This window comes from Pleurodeles waltl, chromosome 1_1, assembly GCF_031143425.1.
Source record: "Pleurodeles waltl isolate 20211129_DDA chromosome 1_1, aPleWal1.hap1.20221129, whole genome shotgun sequence".
NCBI lineage: Eukaryota > Metazoa > Chordata > Amphibia > Caudata > Salamandridae > Pleurodeles > Pleurodeles waltl.
Genome location: NC_090436.1, coordinates 166,343,621 through 166,359,890, shown reverse-complemented (window position 1 = coordinate 166,359,890; position 16,270 = coordinate 166,343,621). Strand labels below are relative to the sequence as shown.

General features: G+C 42.4%; 1 protein-coding gene and 1 long non-coding RNA gene across 2 annotated transcripts in view; one reads left to right on the top strand and one right to left on the bottom strand.

Moving 5' to 3' along the window:
- LOC138281856 (uncharacterized) overlaps positions 1-13,682 on the bottom strand; it is a 46,368-nt gene extending 32,686 nt beyond the window's left edge. Inside the window, exon 1 of the long non-coding RNA XR_011200907.1 lies at positions 13,608-13,682. This is a non-coding gene — a long non-coding RNA (uncharacterized lncRNA). The remainder of the gene's footprint in view (positions 1-13,607) is intronic.
- A 90-nt stretch (positions 13,683-13,772) lies between these two features.
- Positions 13,773-16,270, top strand: part of CCDC68 (coiled-coil domain containing 68) — a 161,891-nt gene continuing 159,393 nt past the window's right edge. The window contains exon 1 of the mRNA XM_069219631.1: positions 13,773-14,169. The gene's annotated coding sequence lies outside the window, so the exon portion shown is untranslated. The remainder of the gene's footprint in view (positions 14,170-16,270) is intronic.

Below are 16,270 nucleotides of genomic sequence, written 5' to 3'. Positions count from 1 at the left end.
CTAAATTGGGGGGCTGCCAAGAGAGCACTCTGTCTGTGCTTGCTGCCGCACACACCGGCTTTCTGGGTTCAGCTAACCCACTGATGTCCCGCTGCACAGACTATGCTTGCGAAGGGATAGCACGACTGTCCTCAAAGTCTCCCTAAGAATCAGTGGAAGAGGACTCATTGGACAGGACTCCTCTGACTGAAAAATCTCTACCACAGTCTGCTCCATTGTCCTCTCCCTCAGTTGCTGTCTCACTCTCTGATTCTGCCTCAAAGCTGTCCTCCATAACCCAAGTTAGGGCTTGAGCAGCAGTCACCCAACGAGACGCCATCCGTGCTACTGGCTACACCGTCCCTCTAAAACACTAGCCTACGTAGAAGGCAGATAAGGTAACAAAATTGCTGGTAGGCATGTCTGTGACGTATGCAACATTAAATGTCAGTCACCTTGCCTTCGCTTCTTCCCTCAATCAGCAGGTTCTCTGGAAAAAAACAAAAATACACACTTACTTCACCTTGCCACATACCCATCATCACAGCCTTTAGCAGTGGTGGCGCCCAGTCTGACAATAATTTTTGGTGCTCCCACTCCCATGACCTCCTCGGATTCCCTCACTACCACCCAACAAAAGTGCCCTTCATCTCTCCATAAGCCCCTTTGCACATACATTTAATTTGTTTTAAAGCATAGATGACGGCTGGCTTTACTCATCTACTTATCTATTCACATAAAATAAAGGTCTGTACTTTGCAGCAGGCATATAAACATTCTGCACTACTTTATGGCATCAAAACTGCCACTAGACAAGAAACTTTCTCTAGCAGGAACATAATCACAAGAGTTATCTTGACATTTTTATTGCTGCCTAACAGCTAGGGTCAAAACACGTTGGTTGGAGTGTGTGCGTTGCTTTGAGAATTAATAAAATTGGTGACAAAAGAAATCCTATGTTACAGAGGTATGGCTGACCTCTGACGCTGGCACCGGCAAAGAAGCACGCTGTGAGACAACCGGTGGCAAATTATATATATATATATATATATATATATATATATATATATATATATATATATATATATATATATATATATATACATATATAGAGAGAGAGAGAGAGAGAGAGAGAGTTTTACTCTCCTTATGTATTTGCAGCCCCTAGGGAAACTACACATGCATTGACAAACGTTGTCCCAATTTTTTTTTAATCTTTAAATAACTATATATATATATACACACACACACACATATATGAATATAAAGTATATACATATATATAGTCTATAGTCTTGCTCTCTCTCTCTCTCTCTCTCTCTATATATATATATATATATATATATGTGTGTGTGTGTGTGTGTCTAATTTGCCCTGCTCACGGGTGACCCCCTGTCAATTGTTTTGTACATTTCTAACCTCTGGGGGGTAAATCACGCCCCTCCCAAGAGTAAATCAACTTTTTTTTATTTTGAATGCACTTCGGGGTCTCAGCCCCTTTTCACAAGGGTTGACCCCCCCCCCCGAGTAAATAGCTGGCATCTCATGGGTTTCCTGGCTGTGGATCGCAGCTCGGCCGCGATCAAAGGCCAGGAAACCCTTTCAGGAAGGCCTTGTTTGAAAGGGGAGAGTCTCCCCTTTCAAAAGGGACCTCCCTTAAAGCCGGGGAGGCCTTTTTGGGCCAGTTTTCCCCACTGGAGTAGAAAGCAGCCTTACCTGCTGCTTCCTGCTCCGGTGAGGAAAACAACTGTGACGTCAGCGTGCCATCACAGATGGACGGGTGGGGGTTTGGGGAAAGACACAGAAGCTCTAATGTGTCTCCTGAGGGTTTTTACATTTAACAAAAATCCTCCCTGGGGTCGGCCAATGGTCGTGGCCCGCACCAGGCAGGGTGTGCGTGTGTTTGCCATTGGTCGACACACGCACCAATACAGTTAAGGGCACCTGACATGCCACAGCATATCTCATCCAGGGCCTAAAAAATATGATCACATTACCACCAGCCAGATGGAAGTCCATTGGCTTCTTTTGATGGTCTGCACCATTTGCAAAGCCAGGAACCCTCACTTATCATGCAGACAAGCTAACCAGTTCTAGTGGTTCTTTGCACAACCACAGCCACAACACTATTAGGCTGCAGACTAAGAAGTGTAAAAAAGAAAAAAGCAAGGTAGCATGCCACCAAGGCCACTCAGAGTCCTGAACAACATCCCTGTATCCATCATGTCCACCACAGCGATGCTGAGTTGAAGACAGCACTCATTAAAGAAAACTAAATTCCACAGGCCAGCTACATTTCCTATCACTCACTGACGTTATGCCTATATTTGACCTTCTACGGGAGACCACAACCTTTTGGCTATATTCACACTATACAAATACCACATATGTACATTCTTGCATCCAGATTATTTAAGCTCAAAATGACCCCCACCATGACAAAATGAATCATAGTATGAAAGAGCCACCATCTGAAATCATCCAAGACTTTATTCTGCCATTAAATGTATTGTCTCGAATTACAACAATATCATTCTGTTGAATATCAACTTGATGGCCTTTAGTTAAAAAAAAAACGGGCAGAAGTCAAAGTCAGCCCTAACTGACTCAATGGGCTAATTCCATTCAGGCAAACTCCAGCCTGCACCTAAAACAACAACCGAAGTAGTGCAGAATTTGCCAATTGGCAATTACAAGTGTGATGTTTACCCATGTAAACATCTGCCCACAAGTTTTCCTGAGGTAAAAACCTTGCAAAGAATATGTTGGCAGGTGGTTTGCCAGCACAATCTTTGCCAGGTTTTACCTGCCAAGAAAAGTATGTTACCGATAGAAGAACTTGGTTGTTACTGAAAATATTGCTGCTCAGAGACCAGCTCATCTATAGTTAGTGTGATGGTTCCACAGATGCAGGAGGGATCCAATCAGTGCCACTGGATCCTGTCCTTGAGAAGCTAAGAGAGAAACACAGTGAGCCTTTCCAGTAGTGTGGTGAGGCAGGACGAGCTCTGTCTGGTTTAACAGTAATATTCACGAAAGAAGTGAGGCACTGCAATTGAAAGTCAGGCAGAACTGAAACAAGAAATTAGACAAGAAACTGAAAGCAGTAATCCAACATGCAACCGGAAGTCAAGATCAACAAGCAATTGTGATGGTCACCCAAATACCATGAGCCCTCATGCAGAAAATGCAAATGTCAATTGAAAAGGCCAGTGTAGACAAAGGACAGAAGACAGTGCCCAGATGTAAACAATGCATCCAATTGTGAAATGCATCACAACCTGAAATACAAATTACAAGCTGTATGTTCTGCAGTATATGAACACCCATTAGCAACCTTATTCAATCAAGATAGCCATCATACATGAATATAATACTAAGTCTGGTTAGGGTAAATGTTAAAAAGGGCTCTAGTGTCATTCCATGTTGGAAAATAGTAGACAGCCACTGCTATATCACAATGCCCCATACTTATCATTGGATGCCAAATTACCCTGAGAGATACATAATAGGCTTTTCCTGCCAACTCAGCTTTCACCCACAGCCCACAATCACTCACCAACAACATTCCTCTAACAAGCATGTTGTCCAAGCAGAATGATAGGCATCATTCCTCCTACCTAGTTAAAACAGGTTGAGCTCAGAGGGGAGCAGAACCAAGATAGATGTGCATGGGCAATGCTGATCTCAGGTTTAGTGGTAGCTTATGCCTTCTTTGGGATGGCCAAAGTACAATCAGATGTAAAAAGACATAAGAGAGGCTTTGTCAGCTGCTGGTTAAGGGGTGAGCTGAGGGCAAATATAAACAAAAAGAACACACCATTATTGCAGTGCTCGCCATTAAACACCCATACATTACAATGGAGAGTACTCTATAGACAGACTAATACACCTAAAAGCATATAGTTTGACAGTGAAATGGAAGTAGTCCTCAGAGCAAATATTAGTGGCACTTTCCTAAATCAATGACTGGAGGAGGCTGACTCAAGCAAACCAATAGCTGAACGGGGCTAACCCAGTTCCCCTCTCTGTGTTTTTTCTAGTGTTGATGGCATGAGTTATGTCACACAGCTAAAGGTGTCTCTAACGAGATGTACAACAGCAGCTTCTACAGGTTTGAATCCACCTCATGTACATCACAAAATGTATTCCTTGCTCAAAGAAACCTTTCAGACACATCAGAAACTGGGTAAATCTCACAAATGTTCAAAACATTCACTTTTTATCTGGGCCTAATATCCAACTAGTGCTCAGATGCAAATCCTGGTTCAGGGAAATGGTGGAGGAGTGCATGGCAAATCAGTTGAATACATGCATTATCAAGGAACATCTGATTGTTGATTACTAATCTGGCTTCCTTTCAAAGTTCATCACAGAAAAAGACACTATGAAAATCCTAAATAATGTTCTTTACATGTTAGATGAGTGAGGTGTATGTTTACTTATTCTTGCTCTTTCTGAGGATATGAAAACATTGGGTCATGGCAGGCATGTCAGGACAACTCTGCCTTAGACTGGTTCCTGGAACTTACAATGGATACACCTCAACCAGCTCTATGTGCTCTGTACGTTGCTTTAAAGGGGAGCACCTGGGTACAAAGCCAAGGGACACTTATCACACCATAGCGACTCCCATGGGTAGCTGGTACTAATGGGCAAAAGGGGCGTTGCTCACCTAGTATAGTGGAGGAGCAGGAGGAAAAGGTAAACACCCAGCAGCGGCTTCACACAAGGCTAGGTATTTATGTGCTCTGGCTTGTGACTTATGTTTTTTTAAGTCCTGGTGTTCAAGTCAGCATGTGCTGGATGAGCTCTTGCTTTCCCTCAGGGCATAAGCCAGCCATATGACGTCAGGTTAGTGGGCAAGGCTTTTTTTAGTATCGAAGGAAAAGCTTGTCTGGGAGAGTTTAACACGGTGGCCCAGGGCAGGGTTAGAATCTCAGCATCAAAATGCAAAGGGTAGTATGGGCCAGAGCAGCTAAAACTGGGGTGGGTGGCAACCAGATGGACATAGTCTGAGTGTTAAAGGGGAGCACCTGGGTACAAAGCCAAGGGACACTTATCACACCATAGCGACTCCCATGGGTAGCTGGTACTAATGGGCAAAAGGGGCGTTGCTCACCTAGTATAGTGGAGGAGCAGGAGGAAAAGGTAAACACCCAGCAGCGGCTTCACACAAGGCTAGGTATTTATGTGCTCTGGCTTGTGACTTATGTTTTTTTAAGTCCTGGTGTTCAAGTCAGCATGTGCTGGATGAGCTCTTGCTTTCCCTCAGGGCATAAGCCAGCCATATGACGTCAGGTTGGTGGGCAAGGCTTTTTTTAGTATCGAAGGAAAAGCTTGTCTGGGAGAGTTTAACACGGTGGCCCAGGGCAGGGTTAGAATCTCAGCATCAAAATGCAAAGGGTAGTATGGGCCAGAGCAGCTAAAACTGGGGTGGGTGGGTGGCAACCAGATGGACATAGTCTGAGTGTTTCCCACCCACCTTATAATTTAGATGTTGGAAGTATGGGTCACAGGAGGTGCCCAATAGCTTCTTCTGGGAATCTTCAACTTGAGGAGTACAATGCTTGGGTGAAGTGCTGAGATGCAGAGAGCTGTCCCTCCTCAAGTTGATTGTCCATGCTGGAGTACTTCAAACACCCATCTGGGATGGTGAGACTATTTTTGTTTTGCCTGCGGCAGACTTTGGGGCTTAGAACTCAGTTTTCTAAACAGACATTTTCAAACAGAGAAGCTGCAGAAGTTATTCTCTCTGTGGTCTCGCTCTCTACCACTGGTGACTGGAATTTCTGAGACTGCAGACTGGCCCAGAATCGCCTAAATCACAGTGACTCATTTCAGACTCACCTATTACAGGACATTAGGGCTGGTTGAGAGTCAGATGTTAGGCTCACCCCAAGAGGATTTTTCAAAATTAAAATATTCACTCAAATCCCAGGCTCACAATCCAATGTTACTGGCTGAGCAGTCAGTGCCGTTCAAGCACACCTCTGACTAGTACTGAAAGTCTAAAGGTGAAGTCATGTATGACGCTGACTTCTCTAAAATCTGAAGAGTTCAGGGGCTGTTCCTGTTGAAGAGGGGCTGCCATCTGACTGACTCTACCCAAGCACTACCAGCTTCATAGCTGCAATGTAGTCCTCATCAATCTGCTGGTTGTAATGCCTTTTGAAGTAGGAGACTCCCACATCTGTATGTTGCTCAACACTGGTGAATAACAGTAGTGCATGTACGTGAATGTACGGCGTGTGACTCTAGCAACGGAGTGTTGTGCAAGAGAGGAGGGTCTCTGTTTTCATTCTGTGTAACTGCCTGCATCTATGTCTGCCTTGCTCTATGTGTGTGTGTTTTACATACATGTGCCTGTGTAGCTGTTTTTATAGGTGTGTACACACAGTCGTGTTTGTGGGGGTATTCCCTTGTTTATGTTTGTGTTACTTTCTCTAAATGCCATCTATATGTGTATACCTGTGTCTCAGCCTAGTTTTTTTTATGTGTTTGCACATGAAAATGTGCCTGTGTGCGTGTTTTGCATGTATGTTGTTGTTTATGACCCTGTTGTTTTCCTGTCTCTGAGTGATTGTGTGGGTGTGTCTGTATTGACAACTTATATAATATTGCTTGTCCCTTCTGTGTGTCTGCATCTATGTCTGTAAATAGCTTCCTCATTCTTTCACTGTGTATACTGTGTTTTGCATTTTTTTGTGTGCTTGTGTGTGTTTATATTTGCGCACTCACCCTTCTGTAAATTCTATGTGTGCTGTGTTTAGCAGTATGCAGCTGGCTGCCTTATCCTTTGTGCATGTGCGGTTTAATCTTTATGTGTGCTTGTGTGTGTGTTTATATTTGTGTTATTGATGACCCATTAGTGAAATATTTTGGGGGTGACTAACGATATCACTGATGTGTTATTGCAATTCAAATATCCCCCACTAAATCCATTATTGACGCTGAAGCTCTTGCAGTAGGCTCTTTTACAACTCCCGTAAGAAGTGTACGCCTCCCCTATTCGAAAATTCACCACCCACCACTGGCGACTCTACTGTGAACAACAAAGAATCGACATCTCACTACTAAGGGGGCTGGATCTGCCAACACTAATACCAGCTCAGGCACAACACGGCAACATCTACTCATCTTTAAGATTCTGCTGCATGAACTCCCAGAAGTTGTTAGAGGTATTTAGCCCCCCCCACCGGTCCCAACATCTTTGGGTCTCTGACTTGGCCAGCTGGCCTGTCCACTTGGGTTCGGTTTTAGATAGTAGAGTGACCAGGCAGCCACTGTTAGCACACACAAATGGGACACTAGAGATGGTACATAGTTTAACAAGGGGTGGTTCCCATGATTTTGTGGGAGATCTGAATCCCACAGCAGTCCCATCACTCAGTGGCCCTAGCCCCACATGGCCAGACCACCCACAACTCAGCACCCTCAGATTTCATAAAAATTGCCTTCTGGCTCACAGCCAGTTTATGCACATCTCAATTTTAATGACAGTGAGGTTCTGGTCTAATTCCTTAGCAGTGGGGCTCATGTAGAACTTGTAGGAGTAATGATGATTTTCATAAAAGATTTAGGACCAGATGTACAAAGCACTTTTCCGTTCGCATACAGCATGTGACCGGAAAAATGCTTTTTCCCTTGTACAAAAGGCTATAAGTGACTCGGTAACTTGTTATTGAATCGCAGTTTGCTTTTTGCATCCCTTCCAAATACTGAATCGATATGGTATGCAATTCCAGTTGCAAAACAGTAATATTTTAACACCAGTTTCAAACTGATGCTAACCCATTTGGAAAAGGGAAGGGGTCGCCAAGGTGCCCCTTTCCCTTTAAGAATGTAAATAATAATATTTTTAAGAGTAAAAAATGAAACTGCAAAGTTTCATATCTTTTCCTTTTAAATGTCTCCCATTTCCCTTTAAGGAAAATCAACTGCATTAAAAATAATGATTGCTTCGATAACAAGCATTTGCACTGTAATGGGTCTTGTGTTTGCTCGAGTTACAGCTATTAGCGTTGTATATTCCTAACTGGACTTTTCTCGCCACATAAATTGAAAATGAATAGTAAAACAGTTGACATATGTGAGCCAATTCAAAGCACCTTAGCCGCCATGAGCTTGAGCGCAAAAGAGAGACACAAATGAAAAAAGTTTGCTCGCAGTCAAATGTATCGGCAATCGTGCAATTATCATGAAACAGGGTCGACGGCCAAGGCGGTAACAAAACTGCCCCAAAGAGGGACAAATGTAAAACATTTACCAATGATAACAAAGGATTTTTGAAAGACAAAAGCCCATGAACGAGTGATAGTGATGGGCATGCAGTGGGCAGGGATTAGCCCACAGATAGATTACAACATGTCAGAGCGCGTGTGCGCTCGACCACGACCTAAAAAGCAATCACAAACATGGTGGTCTGCTGAGCCCATCACTGTGATGGCTGTGATTCCTAATAGGAATTCCTCATTCCTTTTCGAAACCCACTAGGAATTGCTAATGGAACTCAAAGGAGTTTCATATATTAGGGATACAGATTTCCTAATTGTGATTTGGAGATAATCATAACTGGGAAATCGGTATTCCTAATATGAGTACATCTGGGCCATAGTAATTTCTTTGGGTATAGTTTGTCAACAGTTGTGTCATCAGTATAGAGATATTAATTTTCAGCCCATATAGGCCCATGCTTGAGTAGCTCATCAATCAAAAGGCTTTTGCTTTGCATTCTAGAGCCTATATTCCTGTTAATCACAATATATAATTCGGACAAGTCCCAGAATGCAAAGCAAAAACACAGGACTGTATGTGCTTCACACACAGAGATCTTGGAAACTGGAGACGGTGCAGTCTTGGTTATTCTGTCATGAAATCAGGACTACAGGTCCTAGAATGGCAAATAGCCTGGCCTGATAATCTACTGATGAAAAAACACTTGTGATCCTCTTTTGACTTACAGCTTCTCTCAGATTCTACCTTTGATCTTGTACTCTGTCCGCAGCAGCAAAGAAGCAAGTGGCCGATCTGAAAAGAATGAAATTGCCTGTTCTGGCTGGGCTGCAATTAGTGTTTCAATTGTACTGGTATAAATATTTGGGTTTCTTTTCTGCTCATAGGTGTTCAGTTAAAGTTAAAAGTCTGACGAAAAGAATAAATATATTCATTTTTACAAGACTGTAATTTTTCCATATCTACTTTTTTAGTTTGCCTGTTGTTTGTGTTTGCACTGATAACCTCTCGCCACAGGTCTGTAACATAATATCAGGCCTTGTAAAGAACTGGTAGCCGATTCTGGTTCTGCTTGCATTACTATTCCTCTGTCATATATACCTTTCTTAACCCCACCTCCCAGGGGGTCCATCACAGATGTCCAAGCAAAGGAATGAAGGATAATGGTGCATCTTGTTTAGGTCTGTTAGGATGTGGAAAGGGCATGGGGTCAGAAACCCTGCCTCTTCACTATCAGATTCTCGAGTAAGCCTGTCTTTAATACCGTTATATGTACAACCTGACACCAATTTCCCCTTGCACTTACATACTTTCCCAAAATACACAAAACAGGTGCCTTTCCACCAGGTAGACCTATAATCTCAGGGATAAGATCTCCTACAGAGAAACTATCCGAATACATTGACATTTTTCTGTAACCATTCGTCAGTAACCTTCCGTCCTACATTAGGGACACCAAAGACCTACTGTGCAAAATTAGTGATTTTGAGTGGACAGAGGGACACTATCTAGTAACTTTAGATGTCACATCACTATACACCAGTATCCCCAGACTGACGGGTATGGTCGCCATCCAACACTTTGTGGACACATGAGATGCCACTTTTTTAGAACATTCTAACATGTTGATTGATCTCATCGAAATAGTTCTGGACAACATTTTTCTACACAATGGAACATGGTACTGTCAAGTATAGGGAGTTGCAATGGGGGCTTAATTCTCCCCCTCTTTTGCCAACTTGTACATGGAAACTATGCCCCCCAGAATTGTCACACCACATCCTTTATTGTGGGAGGTACATAGACGACATACTTCTTTTGCGGTCAGGAAACTCGGACTTACTGGGTCAATTTCTCCAACATCTCAACACCAATACAATCAACATTAACTTTTTGGGGGAACACAGTACTATTCAAATTAACTTTCTTGATGTGACACTATACATCGAACAAAATAGAATCTGCTCTAAACTTTATAGGAAACCCACATCCTGCAATTCAATCTTGCATGCAACTAGCTCTCATCCTGCTTCGCAAGTCAATGCCATTCCCTTTGGGGAAATCACCCGAATCAGACTGAACTGCAGTGAGGACAAAGTTTTCAAGAATGAGCTAGTACTAATGAATTTGCGTTTTACACAAAGAGGTTACCAACAGAATATTCTGAAAAAAGCCAACAACAAAATCAGTAAAAAGACTGGACCTTTTGACTGCATCTAAAAAGAAGAAAAGACACAGACAACTATCCCTAATCATTCCTTTCAATGCTTTAAGTCCACAGATCCACAAAATATTTCATAAACATTGGCACTTTCTACTAGCTGACAATTGTTTTAAAAAGGGTCTCACCACAAATCCCAGTATTACCTACAGTAGAGGCCGTGCTTTGCGTGATTCTCTATGTCACAGTTTTTTACCACCTGACACCACTGACACCTGGTTACCCAAACCACCTATGGGTTCGCATAAGTGCGGTCATTGTAACATCTGTTGCTACATTAAGGATAAGCTGGTTAGTTTCAAATACAACACCAAGACTTCATACAAAATTTACACAATTTCATCAATTGTAATACTAGATTTGTTGTATATTGTTTAGTATACACTTGCAGTCGCTCTACATTGGCAGTACCATCAGATCGCTAAAAGAAGAATCCAGGAACATATTAGAGCCATTCGTACCAATAATAGCAACTACCCTTTTGCTGTACACTACAACACCAATCATGGCCAACGAGAAATCTTGGGAATCACTGCACATGGGATAGATGTAGCTACCTCCCCACCCCGAGGGGGCAAAAGAACTCTGGCTCTTAGACAGCTGGAGAGCTGTTGGATCATCAAACTCAGGGCGGTTGGGGAGGGGCTCAATGTGGAAAAGGACCTACATGTTTTTTTGTAACCATAAGATTTATCACTGATCTCGAGTTTGGACACATGTTGTCCATGATAGCCAAACTCCATTTTGCACAATGTATCCTGGTCTTCAAATGCGTAGTGAGTTTCTCATATGTCATTCCATCTATAATTGATAGTAACAACTTATACATTTCTAGTCTACTTTCTAATGATATAAATGTTTATCTAAATAGATGTTCATTTTTCACTTTATGTCATCTCTATTTGCTGTTGCCTATGGTCCCTGAATGTAGTTTCCCATACATTCTCTTGTGTTCAACATGTTATTCAGCCTCCACTAACTGGATCTATTTAATTCTTAGGAATGAATTGTCACAAAAAATAACCTGTGCTCTTACTGTTAAAACTGTGTCTGACCTAACATTGTATATATTTGTATATTGTTAATGTGAACAACTCGCCTAAAAACTGCCAAGCTTTCCAAGTCCATTACAAAATAGTGCTCGCCTTCTTCTACTACTTCTTCATGCTTCTCACTTAGTCCTATTTTTGTTTCTATCACCACTGCAAGCCTTAAACGGCCTTGCTTCACATCGCGTTACAGCTACGATGTGAACCCGATGCCTAAGAGCATGAGCAACAAAACAATAAGGTGAGCATGCTGTGTCTCCTGTCCTTTTTGGGCCCCTTGCCTTATCCGCTTTGAGGTTATTTTTAGCAACCTATCTAACGCTCGCTGTGGACATACAGGACAGTCTGTTTTAGTCATTTTTGACACCGCATTAACCGTACTGTTCTGTTCTGCTCGATTCACAGGCTCACAAAATATCAATACAATCAGAACAAACGATTTCTTTTACATTACAGGTTTCGCTCATGGCTCATTACTTTATGCCGCGTTTCAATACATGTGGCATTTTCATTAACATTTCCCCACACTGCTGCTTATCACTGCTTTTGCCCAGATAGGGGCAGCACACAGCACTACCTACAATAAATTCAAATTATTATTTTTTACTAAATATTGGTTTTCTTATAGACGGAGTAATGGACTCCTGACTCGGTTTTCCTGTACCGTATGCTATTTATTGCATACCTCCCCTAACTATATCAATGGTTTATAATGGGATTACAGCAGTGTTTGAATTTAGCCATATAATCTGATAGACTGTACTCTTGTCATTATTTTTTATTTTTTGTCTTTTTAATTTTTGAATTTTCTACATTTCAGGCTTACCATGGTCATTTTCCAAATTGTATACCTTGAGATTTTGATATTAGCGCTTTCTACATGAGGACTCTATCTGCTTTGGATGGCTTAAATACTGATCCATACATTAACTGCGGTAACACATCTTGTCCTTAATACTGGACATTTTATAATCACATATCCACATTAGGTATGTTTTTCCTTATTCTTTCCGGTTTGTCTTGCTCTGGATCACTTGCTCACTTTCAAAAGGATAGTTGGTCACATAAGGGTTTCTCCCTAAGCACTCGTAATACTGCTATTTTATCGTATATTACTTCACATGACCCATCTCACTTTTCTGTTTCTTCTATTGGGTTCACACTCTACTATAGACTGCTTGTCATGGCTCACCCTTTTAAAAAAAAAAAAAACACTATCAACCCTCCATTCAGGTGTTTTGATCACTTACAGTGGTCTGTCCTTGCTCTTAAACCTATCATCTATATAATGACTCCTGATTATCATCAGAACTGTTTTTTCTTATCATTGCTTCTCTTTGCCCATCTAATCTACAGCCTTGAGAAAGTCAATGTGACGAAACACGTGTCGGCTGTAAGCTGTGTATTTGACCGATTCCACCTTGATAAGAATAAAACTGTATAATCACCAACTATGTGGCTTCGGACTTTCAGTGGCTTTCCACTTGAATGAACTATGCTGAACTACTTATGGTGTGCCCTGGTCTATATTGACATTCATTATTGCCGACTATTTTAGTCAGCATCTTGAACACCCTTGGTGGTTGGGTGTTACACCAGGCTGGCACCCTGATATACAGGATTTTGTTTCCAGTACTTTGTCTACAGACTTTATTAGATGTGCGAGCTTATGGCATTGGCCACCTGTTGTTTTCTGTATTGTGATTTTGGATCTAATTGATGGTGCAAATTGCATCCGCATCCAAAGGGAAAAACAGTGCCCAATGTAAATTTAAATAGTTAAGCATACTGTTGCATAATTTTCCCCAAACTTCACAGAATTACAGAAAAACAAATTACACAATTGTCGCAGAACCCTATTACCTCGGTCACTCCGGGTGACATGAATGCATTTCCACATAGGCGATAAACAAAGTCAACACACTGGCAACCTTCCACCACACACGGTATGGGGTGCCTCCCATAAAAGAGCTTCATTGTCCCACAGAGCCCAATAAAATACGGACTCGGAAACTTAAGCTCAATATATAGGCGTAGAAAGCGTAGGAGTCGAGAGCATTTATCCTCCCCAGATTTTGGAATGGTTGAGCGCAGAGTCCCCAAGTCTCCATCCCACCCCTTACCTAATTCTAAGTGTCTCACTTCAAATCACAATGCCACTGAGACGAGTAGCGAAACCAATGTTCTGTGTGACTGCAGCTAAGAAAGAAGGATACGCACTCTGTGGCCATTGCATTTTTATAACTGAGGGAGCCACAAGGTAGAAGCAGCACCTGGCTGAGGCAGCGGGAGGCTCCGCCCACTCCTCCCGGAAACGTTCCATCCTGTGCCAGGCTCCGCCCCACAGGGTCATCCGCCGGCTATGCCCCAAGGTAGGACTCCTGAGCGGGCCAGAAATAGCACCCTCTGAGAGGCGAGCTTTTCAGGTGGAAGCTGTTACCTGGGATTTTCGGGGAGCTGTTCACGCTCACCGGTGAAGCGGGCAGCCAGCCAGGAATAGAGGCGTCCTCAGCGGGAGAAGGAAGTGTTGGAACCTGCCCTCGCCGGCTCACCTGCAGGGTACTGGCATCCATCTCTGGCTGGCTGGGGATGTTTCTCTGCTAATTAGACCTGCTTCTTTCCTGAGATGAGCTTCGACCGGTGGGGGCAGTCGCACACGGAGGCGAGGTGAAGGACAGGCTCATGGTAAGTGTTGCAGTGCAACAGGGCTTGGACTTTAAAGGGACCCTAGCATGGCACAGAGAGCTCGCAGGCGGCAGTGTGGGCACTCTCCGCCGCTCTCCGTCCTTAATAGTTACTATTAGGGTAATTCAGTTGCACATCGGATTGTACCAAATAACGCAACCAAATATGGATTTTTTTTTTAGAAATAGTGTGTTAAAGAATTAGATAGAAGGACGTCTCGAAAGAAATAGACACCGCATTAAATGTGTGTAAGGGATTGCTTTTTTGGGTTAAAAAGTTCGCGTTAGACGAAGGTATGGTTACGTGTACCCGACCCCTCCCCACATTAATACAATACAGCAGTATTCTGTGCCACCCACTAGCGCTCGACCGGTTACCGTGCATTTCATGAAATTCTCATTTTACATACCGGTGGCTTAACGAAAACAATACAGGGACTGATTCACTTCCTCTAACTGACAGAGGTAGGCTCTGTAACGTCCATGTCATTATAGATGATAGGCAACGTTTTAGAAATATGTAATTTAGTTTTCCGAAGAAGTTATTGATGTAATACAGAACAGGGTTAAAACGCGGTGTTACTGTTTATGCCTTGTGCAGAAGGGGGAATTGATTACACGTAACTGAAAGTGTTCTGCTTTGCATGCGCCCTTGAAAATATAGCATAATGATTTTAGTGTCTCTCTGCAATGGAAACTGAAACAATTACAGTGTATTTGTTTTGGGAAACAAGCATAGGATAAATCAAACATGACAAGTGTAGAACACCATTACGGTTATTTTACGCAAACATTCCAATAGGAGTCAACTTCCTGTACAATGGCAACATCATTCGCTTTAATACAGTTTCATAAATGATCGAAGCTTTACCTTTTACAAATCTAAACTTCGATGTTCGAGCTCTCGCGTGTTCTCTTGCAAATTCCCCTTCAAAGCACTGTTAGAAGGAACTTCAATTTATTAGCGAGAGAGGAGCTAAACCGGTAACTTCAGGACTGTCTTTGAAAGGGGGCAACTGGGATGATGAAACAATATTTTGTGACAACATCAAGTGTCTATTTTGGGTGTTTTTTTTTTTTTTTGTAGTGATGCCGGACTGGATAAAGACAAATGTGCTTCTTCTCTCTACACTACATCGTCCCTTTAAAAACTGCAGAAATTGCACAAGGAAACATGTGCAATGTTTAAGTTCTTCCCATACTTTGCGTGGTTTGATTAGTAGCGTTTTTATTTTATTGTACTGTGCATAAGTAGCGCCACTAGTAATGGGCATTGAAGGATACACATGATCAGGGTTTGTACCAGATCAATGAATTTGAAGAGTCTGTCTAGCAATATCATCCATCAGTGAGGCTGCATGTGTTTCTACTAACAACGATGTTAGGGACTGTGTGAAGCGGAAAGTCCACCTTCACATCTTCCTCGACTCTTCGAGATAGGTTGGATAAGGACTGAAGCCTAACTCCTAGGAGGCTGCAACTAGGTACAGTGTATGCAACACTTTTTTTTCTAAAGAAGACCTCACTGAAAAGGTATTACTTAGGCACAAGAAAAGCCCTTTAAGAAATCTATCTATCTAATCCACATTCAAGAAAAAAAATTACAATCTTATCCATGATAGTTACACAAAGTACCAACAAAAAATGCAGTAGATGAACAATTTATATTACAAGTATTTGCTGTTAGCGCAGTGACTGGTGTGGTGTTGTAAGTCACATGATCATTGTTATTCACTCAGAAATGGAGGAAAATATCACAGTGGTCTGTAGGTTCTACACCTACTGACGTGGAGGGGGTGTCAGTAAGCCTCACACCTGAGTGTAGTGTTCAACAGATTGCTGGCTTTATTGCAGTGTTTGTAAACCCTGTGGGACTAAATGGGGTCGAGTTGTCAGAAAAAAAGTAATGTGTAGGAAAGGTGGATCATGAATTTGGTATCTTTCAATGATCTCTGACTATGGGATTGATTTAGAGTGTGGCAGATGGGGGGTTATCTGCCAAAAAGTGGAGGTGGGTGCCATGTTCACCAACCCTTTTTAGAGTGTGTAGGGCCTTCATTTTAATTAGAGTAGTCAGGGCATCCAGCACTTGTTGGCAGATG